The sequence below is a fragment of the Ictidomys tridecemlineatus genome, chromosome 4 (genome assembly GCF_052094955.1).
Source record: "Ictidomys tridecemlineatus isolate mIctTri1 chromosome 4, mIctTri1.hap1, whole genome shotgun sequence".
Taxonomy (NCBI): domain Eukaryota; kingdom Metazoa; phylum Chordata; class Mammalia; order Rodentia; family Sciuridae; genus Ictidomys; species Ictidomys tridecemlineatus.
Window position 1 is genome coordinate 129796381 of NC_135480.1, and position 15566 is coordinate 129811946.

The 15566-nt window shown below is 41.3% G+C and overlaps 1 protein-coding gene across 24 annotated transcripts in view; it reads left to right on the forward strand.

The window, feature by feature from the left end:
• The first annotated feature begins 466 nt into the window (after positions 1 to 466).
• LOC120889783 (uncharacterized) overlaps positions 467 to 15566 on the forward strand; it is a 259751-nt gene continuing 244651 nt past the window's right edge. For 21 of the 24 annotated variants that reach the window (XR_013438039.1, XR_013438031.1, XR_013438038.1 and 18 more), the window contains exon 1: positions 2025 to 7534. The gene's annotated coding sequence lies outside the window, so the exon portion shown is untranslated. The other 3 variants (XR_013438033.1, XR_013438034.1, XR_013438035.1) reach the window with 3 other exon arrangements.

The following is a 15566-nucleotide window of genomic DNA, read 5'->3' on the forward strand; positions in this document are numbered from 1 at the left end:
ACCGAAGACAGGGAAACAGTCCTATTTGGTTGCAACTGGATTCAGAGGGCATTGCTTCTGTTGTAATCAATTAATCCCCTGAACCCCAAGTTTAGATAGTTTTAGAATTTTTGTACCTAACATGTAAGGGAAGGGGCTCAGAAGTTTACAGTCTGCAGAAGTTTATAAAAATCAGTTTTTTTTTTTTTTTTTTCCTCTCTGTTCTGGGCGAGTTAACTTTTCAAGGACACCTGGGAGGGGGAGAGCTTTTTCTCCCTCCCCCTTTTTTTTCCTGCCAGCTGTTACCATGGAGCCCAGTTGGTAACTTTTTAATCTTAGAAATGTAGCCATCTCTGTGAAGCCCCAGCTCAAGGCCAGAGGCTTTGTTCACATATTTTGTGAAAAACTATTAAGAGGGTGTCTAGCTTAGGAGTGCTGATTTTTTTTTTTTTTTTTTTTTTTTTTTTTTTTTTTTTTTTTAGCCAGTGGCCAAGTAGAACAGGGCAACACGAAAAGAGGAAGGTTATCTATACTGAACTCTTTTATAGGGTCTCTTTTGCTGAAAGTCCTGAAGTCAGCCATGGTGAAGACTTCTGGAGAAGGTCAGTTAAGACTTTTCTGTGGGCCTGGTACAGAGGGGGAAGACGGGGAAGGTAGGGCTGAGAGCAGCTTTGTGGATCTGAGAATAAGGAAGGAGAGATGTAAAAGAAAATGGGAAAGGGGTTTGGGATTTTCCTAGCAATAAAAACTTGAGTAGTAGAACAGGTAGAGCAGAGGGGAAGACAGGAGTGAGTGTCCCAAAAAGCCTGTGAGGGACTTTAAATTCTTAGTAACCTGTTTTCAGTGATGACAAAGCAAGTTTAAAGGCCATTTTCATTACATGTTGGATAGGGGTCTGAGGGCTCTCCTCAGCTGGTTTGAGCTTTGGATTAGCTGGTAAGAGGACCTGGTGGGACCCAGTGTGGGCACTGACAGGAGAAGAGAGGAGTGAGTGGGTGGAGGGGTACCTCAGTACCTGCTACCTCAGCAAGGGGGCAATGGTCTGAGAACCGGCAGAGGTTTTGGTTTTTGATCTAGTAATTGAAGGGGAGAAATCAGGTTGCTGAGGTGGGAGTGACAGCAGAGAGTCTGGAGCAGAAGGCTGAGGGTGAGGAACTATTGGAGAAGCATAGTTTAGATGTGAGCAAAGGAGGGAAAAGGCCTCCTCATAGGGGAATCTCCTTCCACCCTTTTGAGCACTTGCAGAAGTTAAAAAGGTCACTCAGAATTATTTTAGGATCTAGAGACCCCTCTGGGGGCCATCGGTTTTGGTTATCTAATTGGAAATATGGCCAATGCTGTGTACTGAATTTGATGAGGAGTTTGGGTTCCATTAGGCACCCCGTGTATGCTCACATCCCCATGACTTAAAGAAGATGTTGGCTTTTCCTCCACACAGCCTTGACTGTTTGTGGCTTTGATAGTCCGCCCGCCAAACATAGTAATCTAGGTTAGCCAACCTGCATCTGGTTCGAGTGTCCCTACATCCATAATGTTTGTTTTCATTATCTATGGTTTGGAAGGGATTTAATGGAATTTTAGTGGGATCCTCTTCATCAGGGATATCCTAGACCTATAGCCAGCTGATAAATGTCTGGGTGGAGAGATGGCCATCAGGTTCCTAAGGGGGCTGTATGCGAGATAGACCATATTTCTTGTCCAGTAGGATTTGTGATCAGCCATTGTTGCTGAACGGGCTGATGAGGGTTAGGACTACTAGTGGTCAAGGGGAGAGTCTATAGCCCTACCCACACGGTGAATATGCAATTTGAGAGGGTTACCAGTCTTCTTAAGTTTCCAGACAGAGTCTTGACAGGGCGAAGGCTTGAGATGAGAGGCATGGATCCAGGAAGTGATTCCGTCTACCTTTACCGTTGTAGGTGTTATACGTAGCACCTGGTATGGTCCTTTCCAGCAGAGCTCCAGGGATGACACCTGATGTCTTCTTATGTAGACGAAGTTTCCCACTTGATATCGGTGTGGAGTCCTTTCGTCCCCAGGTTGGTAGGCAGTGGCCAGCTGTTTTCATAGGTATCGCTGGGTTCTTTTAAGAGCTTTAAGTCTGTCAAGCAAGGGGGTGTGAAAGGAATTGTTAGGTCCTAGAGTTGGGGTTAAGTCCCTTACTGGAGGAGGGGCACCATAGAGAATTTCATAGGGGGTGAGGTTACACAAAGAAACAGAGGGAGTATTTTTTTGTATGAAACAGTGCATAAGGCAGGAGCATAGTCCAATCTTTTATGCCAGTCTCCAAGCTTAATTTTGTTAAGGTCTCTTTAATGGTTCTATTCATTTTTTTCTACCTGTCCTGAACTCTGGGGTCTATAAGCACAATGTAACTTCCAATTAATCCCCAGGATCCTGGTTAACCCCTGACTTACCTGGGCCACAAACGCCGGTCCATTATCAGACCCTATTACCTTAGGCAGGATGTATCTTGAAAAAATATCTCCCCACTATATGCCACTAGGACCTGGAAAATGGAAGTTTCTAAAGGTACAATGTGAAGAGTACAGAGGAAAACTTGCCCAGTCTCCCATGACATACTGAAGGTTTCCAAAGCAGCATACTTTGGCTTTCATATTCCCCATGATATAACCTTTCAAGGAAAAGGTGTTCTAAAAGTGTTTTTATATTGCAGTGTGTTACTGTCTCTCACAAGGGTATTTATATTCCAAGTAATATTATGAACTGGAAAGTTATCTCCTATGGAAGAAATTCTTGACTTAAGGCTGAGGTGAGGATGATCTTTTTGGGACAGAGGACCTGCCATCTTACACTTCCCAGTAGGTAGATTTTTCATGATGAAACCAAATAAAACTAACAAAATGCATGTATATATTCATGGAGCCAAGTAACTTCAGCTTAAAATAAGAATTGGAGATTTGCCTCACCAATTGACAGTGACACAGCACTACCAAACAGCTTGGCAAGGGCCAAGACTGTTACTCTTGTTGACTCTTGTGGGTTTACTGAGTGTCAGACCAAAAGCTTGTGGGGCATGTCATCACCATGATATTTTTTTATCATTTTCATGTAAAATTTCCATTGTACTGGCTTTATAATGTTCACAACAAATACAGTTCTACACATATCTCATTTAAAAATAAATATGCAGCTATTACTAACTATGTACTAACACTTTTTATTCCCCAAATCAGACCTAGATAAAACTACTCTAGCTCATACAGATGAGTCTAAATGAAGAAAAGGTGGAGTGTGTGTTTCTTAAACTTTGAGATTCCTGTTTGTGCCAAAGCTCTAGATTCATAACATAGATGTGAGAGCTCACTGCTCTAGTTATGGTGGTGACATAACTAAGTCCCCAGTTTACATTTTGGCTGGATTCCCCTTGAGTGGACAAGGGTACAACATTAGTGGGGATTCTTTGGAGTGAGGTGAATCTTAAGAGTAGTTTTGATTTGCATTTTTCTAATTACTAGAGATGTTGAACATTTTTCATATATTTGTTGCTTGATTGTATTTCTTCTTCTCTGAAGTGTCTCTCCAGTCCCTTAGCCCATTTATCAAAGACTTAGTCATTAGAATAGAGACCCAGCACCTAATAGAAAAAAAATGTAGGCCCAAATCTTCATTGTCAGCTATACTCCTAAAGTGCAAGAAATAAAATCAAGAATCAATAAATGGATTACTCATACATTGCTGGTGGGGCTGCAAATTAGTGTAACAACTATGGAAAGCAGTATGGATATTCCTTGGAAAACCTGTAATGGAACCACCATTTGACCTAGTTATCCCACTCCTCAGTCTATACCCAAAGGATTTAAAATCAGGATACTACAGTGATGCAGCCACATCAATGTTTATAGCAGCTCAGTTCACAAAAGCCAAGCTATGGAGCCAACCTAGATGTCTTTCAATAGATGAATAGATAAAGAAAGTGTTGTATATATACACAATGGAATATTACTCAGCCATATAGAAGAATGAAATTATGCCATTTTCAAATAAATGGATGGAACTAGATTATATTGCGTGAAATAAGACAATCCCCCAAAACCTGCTGAATGTTTTCTCTGATATGCGGATGAGAATAGAAGAATATGAATCTATTGGATTAGAAAAAGGAGAAGGAAGGAGGAGGGGGAGTAGGAAGGGGAATAGGAAGGACAGTAGAATTAACTGTCATTAACATAACTTTTCTATCCTTGTATTTGAATACATCACCAGGGTAACTCCACATCATATACAGTCATAAGAATGGGATCCTAATTAAAATAAGTTATACTTTGTGTATGTATGTCAAAATATGCCTATTGTCACATATATATAAAAAGAACAGATAAAAAAATACATTTAATTTAACCAAGTATTTTACATACTAATTTGACTGTAGATCTTATGTTAAACAACTTTTATTATCCCAAGGGACATACTGTGATCTGCTCACTTGGCCCTAACCATCTCAGCCTCCTTACTCACTTTTATTAATAATTCAGGATTTCAAAGTTTGCATTCGAGTAAGTATATTCCAGATTATTAGAGAACTGTTCTTATTAATGCATGCACACAGTAACACAGAAAACAGACCTATACAGAGAATATTAAAATAAAATAGAGTAAATGCATAAAGACCAGGGACCATAGATAATCTTACTCTACTGAGATAATTCTCCCCCAAATCTCTAACAGAAGTTGTACAAATGTGCAGGTCCCTATTTTACAGCCAGGGAAGACTATACTCTGAGGATTCCCCCATGAGTGCTAAAATGAGTCTCACCTCACCCAAATGTTACCTCTTGAAGTTAGTGAAGGCTAATTGTTCCCACTGGTCCAGCCAGGACCTAAGGTTGAGCTGGGTCAGTGTTGTCTGCATCAATCCTGAATTCCCATCTGATGGCTCAATAAAGGATAAAACTTTGAGGGCGGAGGAATCTGTCATCCAGCACATTATCCTCCAGGATGGCTTCCTAGAGTGGATTCCTTGTTCTTAATCCTAAATGTAAAGGAGGAATTCGAGCAAGTAACATCTTCCATGTAAAGCTCTAGGCTCTGCACTGTCTCATTCCTCCTAAGGAGCTGCGTCTCTCTGCATGCAAGATCTGCTTTCTAGATCTGATTATGGTAACCAGGCTGCAGGAGAAATTAATAGATTCCACACCACAGGGTACAGTGTTATGGGATGAATTTTTCAAAGGACAATACTGCCCCCCAGTGGAACATTCACAAAACCGCGAGTTTCTAAATAGGTGAATAGAGGCCGCTCTTCACCTTTACTTGTTTGGGAGTCGCCAGGGAGGAAACCTGGAAGCAGGGTAAAGATTCTTTTTTACCATTGTAGGATACTGAGAAAAAGGAATGGAGAAGCCGTTCTTGCTAACCTCCTCAATGTGAAAACAGCCCCTGATTAAATCCACATTCCAGGTCCTCCCCATGGAGGTTCTGATTTGGCAGAGTGAGATACTGGGGTGAGATATTGGGGTGTTCCGTGTTTCTACCCAGTGTCATTGGGATCATTTGGTAAATGGAGACACTCTGGGCTGGGAAGCGGCTCCTTGCTTCCTTAGGCGCACCCAGAAGTCGCCCCTTTGCTCTAAGTGTATGAAGCCTCTGCAGTGGCGCCTCAGCAGGGCCAGGGTGCACCCGCCCACTTCCAGCAGATCTGCCAGGCCACCCTCGGTTTCCATGACGACCTGACCCTGCACCTTCCCTCTGCCACCAAGATTTCCAGGACTTGGGGACTGGCTGGCTTCAGCATCCTTGGGGTGGATGAGAGAGTTGCTCCTGCCCTGGCGACCACAGGTAGATCTGGAATTGGGGATTTTCATTCAGGGCAGGTTAAGAGGTAACTTTATCATTAATAATATGTTTAAATATTTTGTTTATTAGTTTGAGTACTTGTTGAGATTTAATGGTTTTGTCTCTGACATGTCCTATAGGTACCCTTTTTTCTATTATTTTACCTTCAGCTTCAATTGTTTTGGATAGAGAGATTGATCCCTGGCTAAGAGAAGATGTAAGGTCTACCCATCCAGCAATTTACCTTTGCTCTGTGATCTATCTTCCTATGGGGGACAAGGGCACTCAGGTATGTAGCATATGTCATTAGCCACAATAAGGATATGGGGGACAAGGGCACTCAGGTATGTAGCATATGTCATTAGCCACAATAAGGAGGTCCCCAGTCGAGAATTTTCTGTCCCTCTCTTGACTTTCTGACCTTTCCTTCAAGAGCAGTTGCCTTGGTGGAGCCAAGATTTTGGGAGCTTGGTGGAAATGCAAAGGTCATGCTTTCAGAAGAGTCTAGGGTGAGCTTGGCATTCGGAAGCCCTGCAACTATTCTGATTAACTTCCCTATGAGAGAGGTGCTGGGCTTTCTGCTTTTAATCCTTTGGCCTAAGCATATACCAAAAGCTGCTTCAGGTAACTTGGACACTGCTGCAGTGTGGCTGGGCACAATTCAGAGCCACTTGTCAAAAGAAACAAACTTTATTTTTAGAACCACACAGCCAAACAGAATAGCTCCTAAGGAAAAACCTTCAGAGCCCAACTTCCACCACTGGCTTCCCCCAAGCCTCTCAACCTCCCCCACTCCTCCTGCTCTTGAGGCCGATTGGCTGGGTAGTGTGAGCAGAGCCAAAAAAAGTCCCCCAATGAGCAGCTTTATGGTCTGAAAGGGCAGGGGAAACAGCCCAATGAGCATCACCACAGAGGAGCCAATCAATTGGCAGCTAGAAGTTGCTGGGGCCACTGTGAGCCAATCATCAACTGGCATCTGGAAGTTTGCTGGCAGCTGGAAGTTTGCTGGGGCCCCTTCAGCTGTGGCTCTCAACAGGACACCATGTTTCCACTAGTCAGATTCTATGCCAAGAGTCTGTTGGATTTTATTTTTGAAAGGGCCTGAATGGACCTGGAGGTCCCTGAATGACTGAATGACTTTTGATTCATTGTTATGCCTTTGGGGCAGTTTGGTTGTCCAAAGTGCCTGGAGATTAGTTGGAAACTTAAACATCTCAGGAAGCTGGTGGATATGCAGTTTGAGTGCCCACTGAGGAGAATCAGGAAATTCTAGGGAGGGATGTCACTTGTACTTTTCACAACAACCCAGTGTAAATATATTATCTCCATTTTGTAGAAGAGAAAAAGGAGAGATACAGAGCATTTGAGAAACTTGCTCAGTGGTGGAATCCAGAGGCAAACCCAGGATCTGACCCTAATGGAGCTTTCATTCATCCTCCTCCACCTCTGGCAATTCAACCAAACAAATTTAACCCCTCATTTACTGGTGAACTATTTCATTTCTGCCTCCTGACCCTTAAATATAGGTCAATGGGGGCAGATAAAACCACGTCTGTTTTATGAACTTTCTTATATTGATCACTCACAGAAGACTCCCAACAAAGTTTTTTAAATAATAGATGGACATAATACTTTTATTTTGTATATTTTATTTTTATGTACCACACCCAGTGCCTCACATGTGCAAGTCAAGAGCTCCATGACTGAGCTACAACCCCAGCCCCCAAGGAAAGTTTGAAGAATAAAAAGAACAAAGACAGTAAGTGCTTCACATTTCTTTTCATTTATCACATGAATGAAGAAGAGAAAGAGACACAAGTACATTTGTAGTAACCTCTTCTGGATCAAGTACCTACGATATTTTATCCCATTCATTCCTGCACCATAGGATAGGAAATTAGCATAAATCCCACTTCTTTTTCTCTTTTATGAATGAGGGAACTAAGATTAAGTCCCTTTCCTAAAGACACATTGACAGATTATGATGGATTCAACCCCTCCACACGCCCCGGGATGGTTTGCCCTAAATGATTTTTGCAGGCCCTAATGCCTACTGGAGCATAAAGAAGGATGAAGAATTGTTAAGGGGAAGGTAGAAAATTTTTCCAAAGTGAAAATTTGGAGCTGGGTGTGGCTCAGTGGTAGAGCACTTGCCTAGCACATGGAAGGCCCTGGGTTTTGTTCCTAAGACCACTATATATATATATATATATATATATATATATATATATATATATATATAATGAATGTAGACATTTGTGTTTGTTAATAAGAGTGTATTGATCTCTGCAGTATACTAGCTGTGAGGGAAGAGAAAAATCCAGAGGCTAGGAGGAAAGTTTCTCATTTAGAAGAGATTATTCTGTCTCTGTATCCTGATTTAGGGAGTCCTGAAGTCTCTGAGTTAAATTAGGGATGGAAAAACTGGGATAATTTTACTTCCTTCATAAGCTTGCCTCTGAAGGACTCTGTGATTTCATTTTGTTATTTTAAACTAAGAAGGTGTATAAACAGCAGAAACAGAAAAACAGATTTTATTGGTTTTTACGTGCAGGGCAAAGTTTGCTGTAGAACATGTGCAGTGTTTTAAAACTAATGCTATGTTTCTTGCTTGGTTTACCTTCCTATTAGAATCTATTGTGTGACATTTTTTTTTCTAGGAGGGTGGTAACGGAGACTGAACCCTCTACTACTGAGCTATATCCCTGGCCCATTTTTATTTTTACTGTTTGAGACAGGGTCTTGCTAAGTTGCTGAAGAGTGGTAGAGCAAAATGGAAATTTTTAGCAGTTTAAGAACTGGCGTGGTGTTGTTTTGGCTGATACACAGCAGCTTGGTTTACTGACATTTAACCAAAGGGGCTTACAGTGGCTAACAGGTAAACTACCGGTCCAGCATACAGCCATATTTGTGGATAGGCCTTTGCACCAGTGTGTGGGGGGGTGAGGTTCTTTGCCTCACCTCTGTTGGCCCCACAATTTGGCCTTGATGCCAGTGTGGGGGGGTGAGGTTCTTTGCCTCACCTCTGTTGGCCCCCAAATTTTAGACTATCACTAATAGAAGGGAGGAGGATACAGAAATGCCACGACACCAAGCCAATTGATGGCTCTTTTGGGAAAATTGTATCACCTGTGACACCATCAGCAAAGATACGCCAGCACTACCACACTTTGTTGTACCAACAGATAGTTCACATTGTATACAAGTGATACATAGTCCAGGCAAGTTCTGCAAGCAGTTCAAAGCGGAGGAATCTATACATATGTCCATTTCCTCCCAAAGTAAATCGACTCCTTGATTGAGCATTACTTGTTGAGTTATTATTCATTGATGCATCAGTTTATACAGTTAACTGTGATAGCTGTTGAAGAAGCTGTAGTTTGGTTTTATCTTTGTCTTCACTGGCACTGGGATGAAGATAGTAATTCTGGAATGATGGCTAAAAAAAAAATTTAAAGACAGCATAGCCCAATCTACACCTGTGGAGCCTAATCCCCTGGAACCTCTTTCTACAGTATGACTGGAAAATTTATCATGCAGGCTGGGTATTATTAATAACTGTGGTATTCTCTCTCCTGGTTAAGTTACTGATAAACCTCTTGGAGAACTAGCTATAATTTTTATTTCACCTTCATAATCGGGATCAATTACCCAAGGACTTATAATAAGTCCTTTTAGTGTAGAAGAACTGCATCCCAATAATAAGCCTATTGTTCCTTGGGGAAGAGGTCCTTTTACTCCTATGGGAATGATTTGAACTCCCATCTCTGGAGTTAGTACTGCTCTGGTGGAGGTGTAGATGTCCAACCCTGCGCTCCCTCTAGTTTGTCTGATGAGGGATTTAATGGATAATGTGTCCTGGGCACTACCCTGATGGTGTTGCTGGGTTCCTCCATTGCCCCATATATTTGTGGTTGTGGGCCCCAGAGCATTGGGCCTCCCAGTCCATTTTTTGGCAATGGATCCTGATGCTTTTCTCCATGATAGCATGGGTAAACACCTGGTACATGTCCGTTTTTTGATAACAGAGTACACTCTATGGTGGTTTGAGAATGGCATTCATTAGCCCAATGTCTCCCTATACGGCATCATGGGCAAATACCCAGTATTCTACTCCTTTGATACCTAGTTTTGTTAAACCCTCCTCCTATGGGTCAATTCCTTTTAAAATGTCCTGTTTGTTCTCAGTTGTAGCATGTTTTTGGCCTGGCATCTAAAGCCTGTTGTACTGCAGCTGCCAAGACTTGTCCTTGTTCATTAATGTCTCTACATAACTTAATATATGTGTTTAAATCTTCATATCTCCACGGTATAATGACCTCTCTGCAGTAACGATTTGCTTGGTCATAAGCCAGTTGTTTTATTAATGGCATTGCTTGTTATGTATCCCCCAAAATTCTGGCAGCTGTTTGAATAAGCCTATCTACAAATTCAGTGTAAGGTTCATTAGCTCTCTGTATTACCTTAGATAATTGACCTTGTAAATCTCCATGTCCTTGTAAAGTCTTCCATGCCCTAACTGTGTCTGCAGCAATTTGTGCATATATAGCAGGATCATATTCAATTTGTTGCCGTTGACCTTCATAAGGTCCTTTTCCTAACAACATATCTAGATTTCTTTGAGAGTAACCAGCTGCTGCATTTTGCCTAGCCGTCTCCGTGCAAAATTCCTCATTGGCAACCTTCCATAACAAATATTGTTCTCTATTTAGCACAGATTTACACATGCTAGCCCAATCTGCTGGCGTCATGTCCAAATTGGTAATGGATTCGACCATGCTTACAGTGAAGGGTGCTTGGAAACCATAGGTTGTTACAGCCTCCTTTAACTGCTTCACTGTTTTGAAATCTAAAGCACGGTGAATTCACTGCTCTCCTGCCTGCTCAAGTACAGGGCATGCTAATCTTTGAGGTCCTATCTCAGGATCCCATATATCAACTACGGGGGTTGAGGGCCATTCAGCTGTCCTATAGGTAGAGCTGTTGGTTAAATTACACCCTCTGGTGATAGAACGGTGTTAGTAGCAGCCTCCTGATGTAGCTTTTTCCCTAATAGCCTCTTTTCCTTTAAATTTTCTTCCTCTGTCTGACTAGCTTGAGAGACCTTCTCTTTTGCTTGATCTAAAATGTCTTTCTCCATGGTCTGAACCTCTAATAATTTACTTAACACTCTTTTGGTTTGTTTTTTACTAATTTCTAATCTACTATAAAGATAACACAACCCAACAAGATTACACAAAACAAAAGCGAAACAGAATGAAACAAAAACGGTACAAAAAAATTGTTGTATCAATTTTCTCTTCCTCAGGGCCAAACAACTTCAAACCTTGAGCCAACCATTTTTCCCAGTTTGCTTGAGAAAGTTCTAGAGATAGGCAGCTTGAAACAAAAACAAAATAAATCAAAACAAGAACACATTGTTTTTTGAAATGGTCACCCATTCTCTTGCCTTCCCTCAGGGGCAAGCAATTTCACTTACCTCTGAGCTTCAGGCATTCCCCGCACGGGCCGCCAAATGCTGTAGTCTGGCTGGGCACAAAATCACAAGGCACTCGAGCAGGAACAAACTTTATTTCCAAAACTCCTGCGAAATGCCATGCACGGGGTCTTTTCCTGGGACACACTCCACCAACAGGAAATCCCTCCTTCGGAATTCCCTCCTACTGCACTTCCCCAACCAATGAGAACTCTCCAGGAGTCCTGAGAGAGCTCCAAAGTAGCAGGCCAAGGCGGACAGCAGGGGTATAATCTCCACTTGAATGCACATCTTAACATAATCATTATCATCTCAATGGCTTGCTGGCATCACCTTTCAACCAAAAATGCCATGCACCATGAGTCATTCCTACTTGGCTATGGCTCTCAGCATAAAACCATGCAAAAGGATTCAGAAATGCACTTTGCTGACATGTCACTGATAGTCTGGTATCACTCACTGATGTACTTGTGCTCCATTTGTTCCTGAGTCTGTATTTCATTCACCTGGAATTAGAAAGGTATTCAACAGCACTGGACATGACAGTCTTATTCTGGCCCCTAGTGGAAGATATTATTTCTGCCTGAAGGGTGTTCACATTAGATAGCAATCCCTTCCTCAAAAGCAACTCAATAGCTGAGGACCCACATACATTTGTCTGAAACATGTAGCTCTCTATAGCAGATTTCTAAACTTTGTTTTAATATCTTTCAGAAATCAAGTGCATTTGTTTTTTTCTTTTATCTAACCAGGTTCCTCCGAAATATGTGGGAGGAACGCATAACTTCCTTCTACTAGGCTCTTTCTTCTAAAATTTTCAGCACCTCCCCATAGCACCATCAGCTTGTAGACCAAGTCTTTAACACATGAGGCTTTGGAGATATGTAAGATCCAAACCATAACAGACATCCTCTACTTCTGAGGCATAGTTCAAAATTACTTCAGCCAAATATGATAAGAATATACAATCCATCCTGCCAAGAATACTAGATGGAGTTTCCCTTCCAAATGTGCAATCTAGTTAATTTCCTGAGCTAAATTCCTGTAATTATGTTACTGTTTCTCTTGTGGAAGGCATGGGAATATTTATAAATTGACAATTAATAAAATAAAATTGGGATGAAAGCATTCCATTGTTTAGCAGATTTATTTGACAGTTGTGTCATCTTTTTTTTTTGACTCTTAGTATGGGCTTCTGTGATAGTTCTTTTTGCTTCTTTGGTTGTCTAAATATTTAATATTTTTATTTATTTTGATAATAAAATGTTTTCTCTGTGTTTATTCCTTTCCTTGCTTAACTCATAATTTTCTAAATTATATGAAAACAGAAAGCTACTCCTGCCTTTTCTCATCCTCTGGGCCTGTTTCCTCCACCCCTCCTTGATCATGAGGCTGCAGTGTGCTTTGTTGAATGGTCTGCTAAAAGCAAAACTTGGTTTTGTTTTCCAGGCCCGTTAAATGGAACTCAGACTGCTTGAAATGCTATTGGGCTGAGGCAAATGGCTTGCATTTAAGTACTAAGAGGAAACCTGAGGCTATTTTTCTTCCAAGTAATTGGCTTCCTTGTCTCCAGGATACTGCATTAGCCAGTCCAGTAGGATGACAAGATGAGGCTGCTCCCTGGGGTCTGCCATCTGGGCCAGCTGGTGTGGTGGTCCAGCCCCCTATGAGGACCTACAGAGAGAGGAAGTGAAAGGCATTGGATTATACATATGAGACTTTTTATGCACTACAAAAGGAACAGAATTCTTGACATTGCATTTTTTAAACTGTAGAGAGAAAGTGATAGTCTATTGCACAGTGTTTACCTAAATTGTACATTGTTTGTTTCCTTTGAGCATAAATGTTATATTGTCAAAAGATTCAGGTGGCGCCTTATTTCTAAATTATATGTCTTTGGGTAATTTAGAAAAGACACCATGATTTGGGGAGTACTGAAATTGTAAACATATATTAAAGAAATGAATGAACTGTGGCTTCTTAATGATAGAAAGTAAAATAGTCAAAAAGTCATTTTGTTCTGGGTATGTCTCTCAAACCAGAGAGTTTTGAAAGCTGGGTGTAATTGTGATTGTGAATTTCCAAAAGACAGTGCAAGTGCAAAACAGTGCCTCCATCAAGCAATTCAATTGTTTCCGTGTGCTGCACTTATTGCAGATCTCAAAGCATTTCAAGACCAAGCTTGACTGAAGCAGAGGAGGGATCCTTGACTGAGGTTTATCCCAGTGTTCATGTAGGTAGGTGTTCAAGTCATTAGTAAGCCCAATAGTCTCATCTGTCAGACTGATGGAAATGAAAAGGGAACAGTTACACAGGCTAAAACCAATTAACATGTAAAAACCAGGAAGAGCTGATGAGCAGTGTGAAGAAAAATATCCAATGTCCATGATTCTCTTCCTGCTGGAATGTTACAATTGCTTTTAGATGACACTCTTGAAATCTGTATACTCAAGAACGATTTTTGAAACTTGACTTCAAAAATTTCTTAGCACAAAACCATGATTGAATGCCACCAGCATCCCTTTTTAAAATATACTGTATTCTCTTCTCACTACCACGTGAGGGTGAAGAAGTGCCAGGTGCAGCCCTAGCAGCTCTGTGTGATGATGAGCTAACCTGCACATAAGATCTCAGCAAGGACCACACTTCAGATTATACCATGGCTCCCAAAGGTCGTGTGTATGCTAGCATGGAGAAGATGCATCATGAAGTGGTAAAGTAACTCTTGTGAGCAGTGACAGTTCTGCCTCTTCCAAAAGCACAACCTTCCGAGGATAGATGGGAATATTGGCAATACCTTGGCTTCGGCCATGGACCATTTTGTTCATGGTTACCATCATCACAGAAGATCAGCTCCCTCTATCTGTGGAATCATTTTCTTCATTAAAGGAACAACCCTGGATAAATTTTGTGATTCCAAGTGCTGGGTAAAGATTGAATCAGTCTGATAGAATTGGATTTCCATATCTGCAGTTTTTATTGCCTTCTGAATTATTGTAAAGACTAATTTGCACATATCACAGTCTGAAGGAAAATCCGTCCTAGAGTTTAGAATTTTAGGGAGACAATAAGGGAAACCCCTTTTTTCCTTCCCAGTTATGGAATTAAATGAACTAGACAGGGAGAGATTAAACCATCAGTTAATCAGCTAGGGTATCACAAGTTCAGGTTGGCATCAGACTTTAGACACAAATGGGTTTTAATGTTAGGTTTATATGACTGTATAGCAGGATACAAGGCAGGGGCACAGCACCTTTCTCTTATCAAGAGGACTGACAGTAGTTCATATACCAGCCCTTTTTGCCTTGCCTCCCATTTGAGGTGGGTAAAACTGCCATGGTGAGAGCCAACGTGTGTAGGGTCATCTTGGCACAGAGAAACCAGCATTCCTTTTTTCTATTAATGTTTTTTTTTTGTCATCTTAGTCATTTTCAGACCTAAGACACATGGCTCCCTCAACCCAGGTACAGTCATTAACCCAAGAGTGGAAGAAGCACATGTGTTCATTTTGCTTGCCACTTATAAGGAAATAGTTCTTAGGGATACCTGGTCATTTGTGGGCCTGATATTAACCATTTCTAATTTAACATATCTTGAATGGAACCCTGATCCTTTCCACTTCATCCAGTTCCTCTGCCAGTCTTCCCATCTCAGTCAAGTCCAACTCTACTTACACTTGCTCATGCCAAATATACTAGAATGATACAATGCTTCTCTCTTTCATATTTTATACCTACTGCCACCACACTGGTCCAACTGCCCTCATCTCTCTCTCTCTCTCTCTCTCTCTCTCTCTCTCTCTCTCTCTCTCTCTCTCTGATATTGCTATAAGAGCTGTTTAGCTGTTCTTTCTGCTTTTGCCCTGCTCTTTGCCTTTCCATTGCTTACTACTCTCCTCAAAAGGCCATTTTTAAACACAGCAGTAAGAGTGATTCTCTGAAAAAAGGAAAAGAAGAAAAGGACAAATAATTCCTCATTTGCTTAAGGTCATTTGGTGACTTCCCAGATTGTTCAGTGTTAGAGCCAATAGAATCCAACCCCCCCCATCACTGCACACACTTCCTCTCCTCTCCATTGGCTATATGTTAGTCAGCTCACCTTCCCTCTTCATATCAGAGCCTCCTGACCTGCATATATTTATTTTTACTTATTATCTTTTTCATTGGCAGGAAATCTTTCATCTATTTTTCCACCGCAAAAATACCCATGCTTTGAACAGTGCCTGACATTTGTAAGTGATAAATAGATATTTGTTAACTAAGGAACAAAAAAGTGGATCATTGATTGCTTTAATAGCATGGCCTCAGTGGGCCCC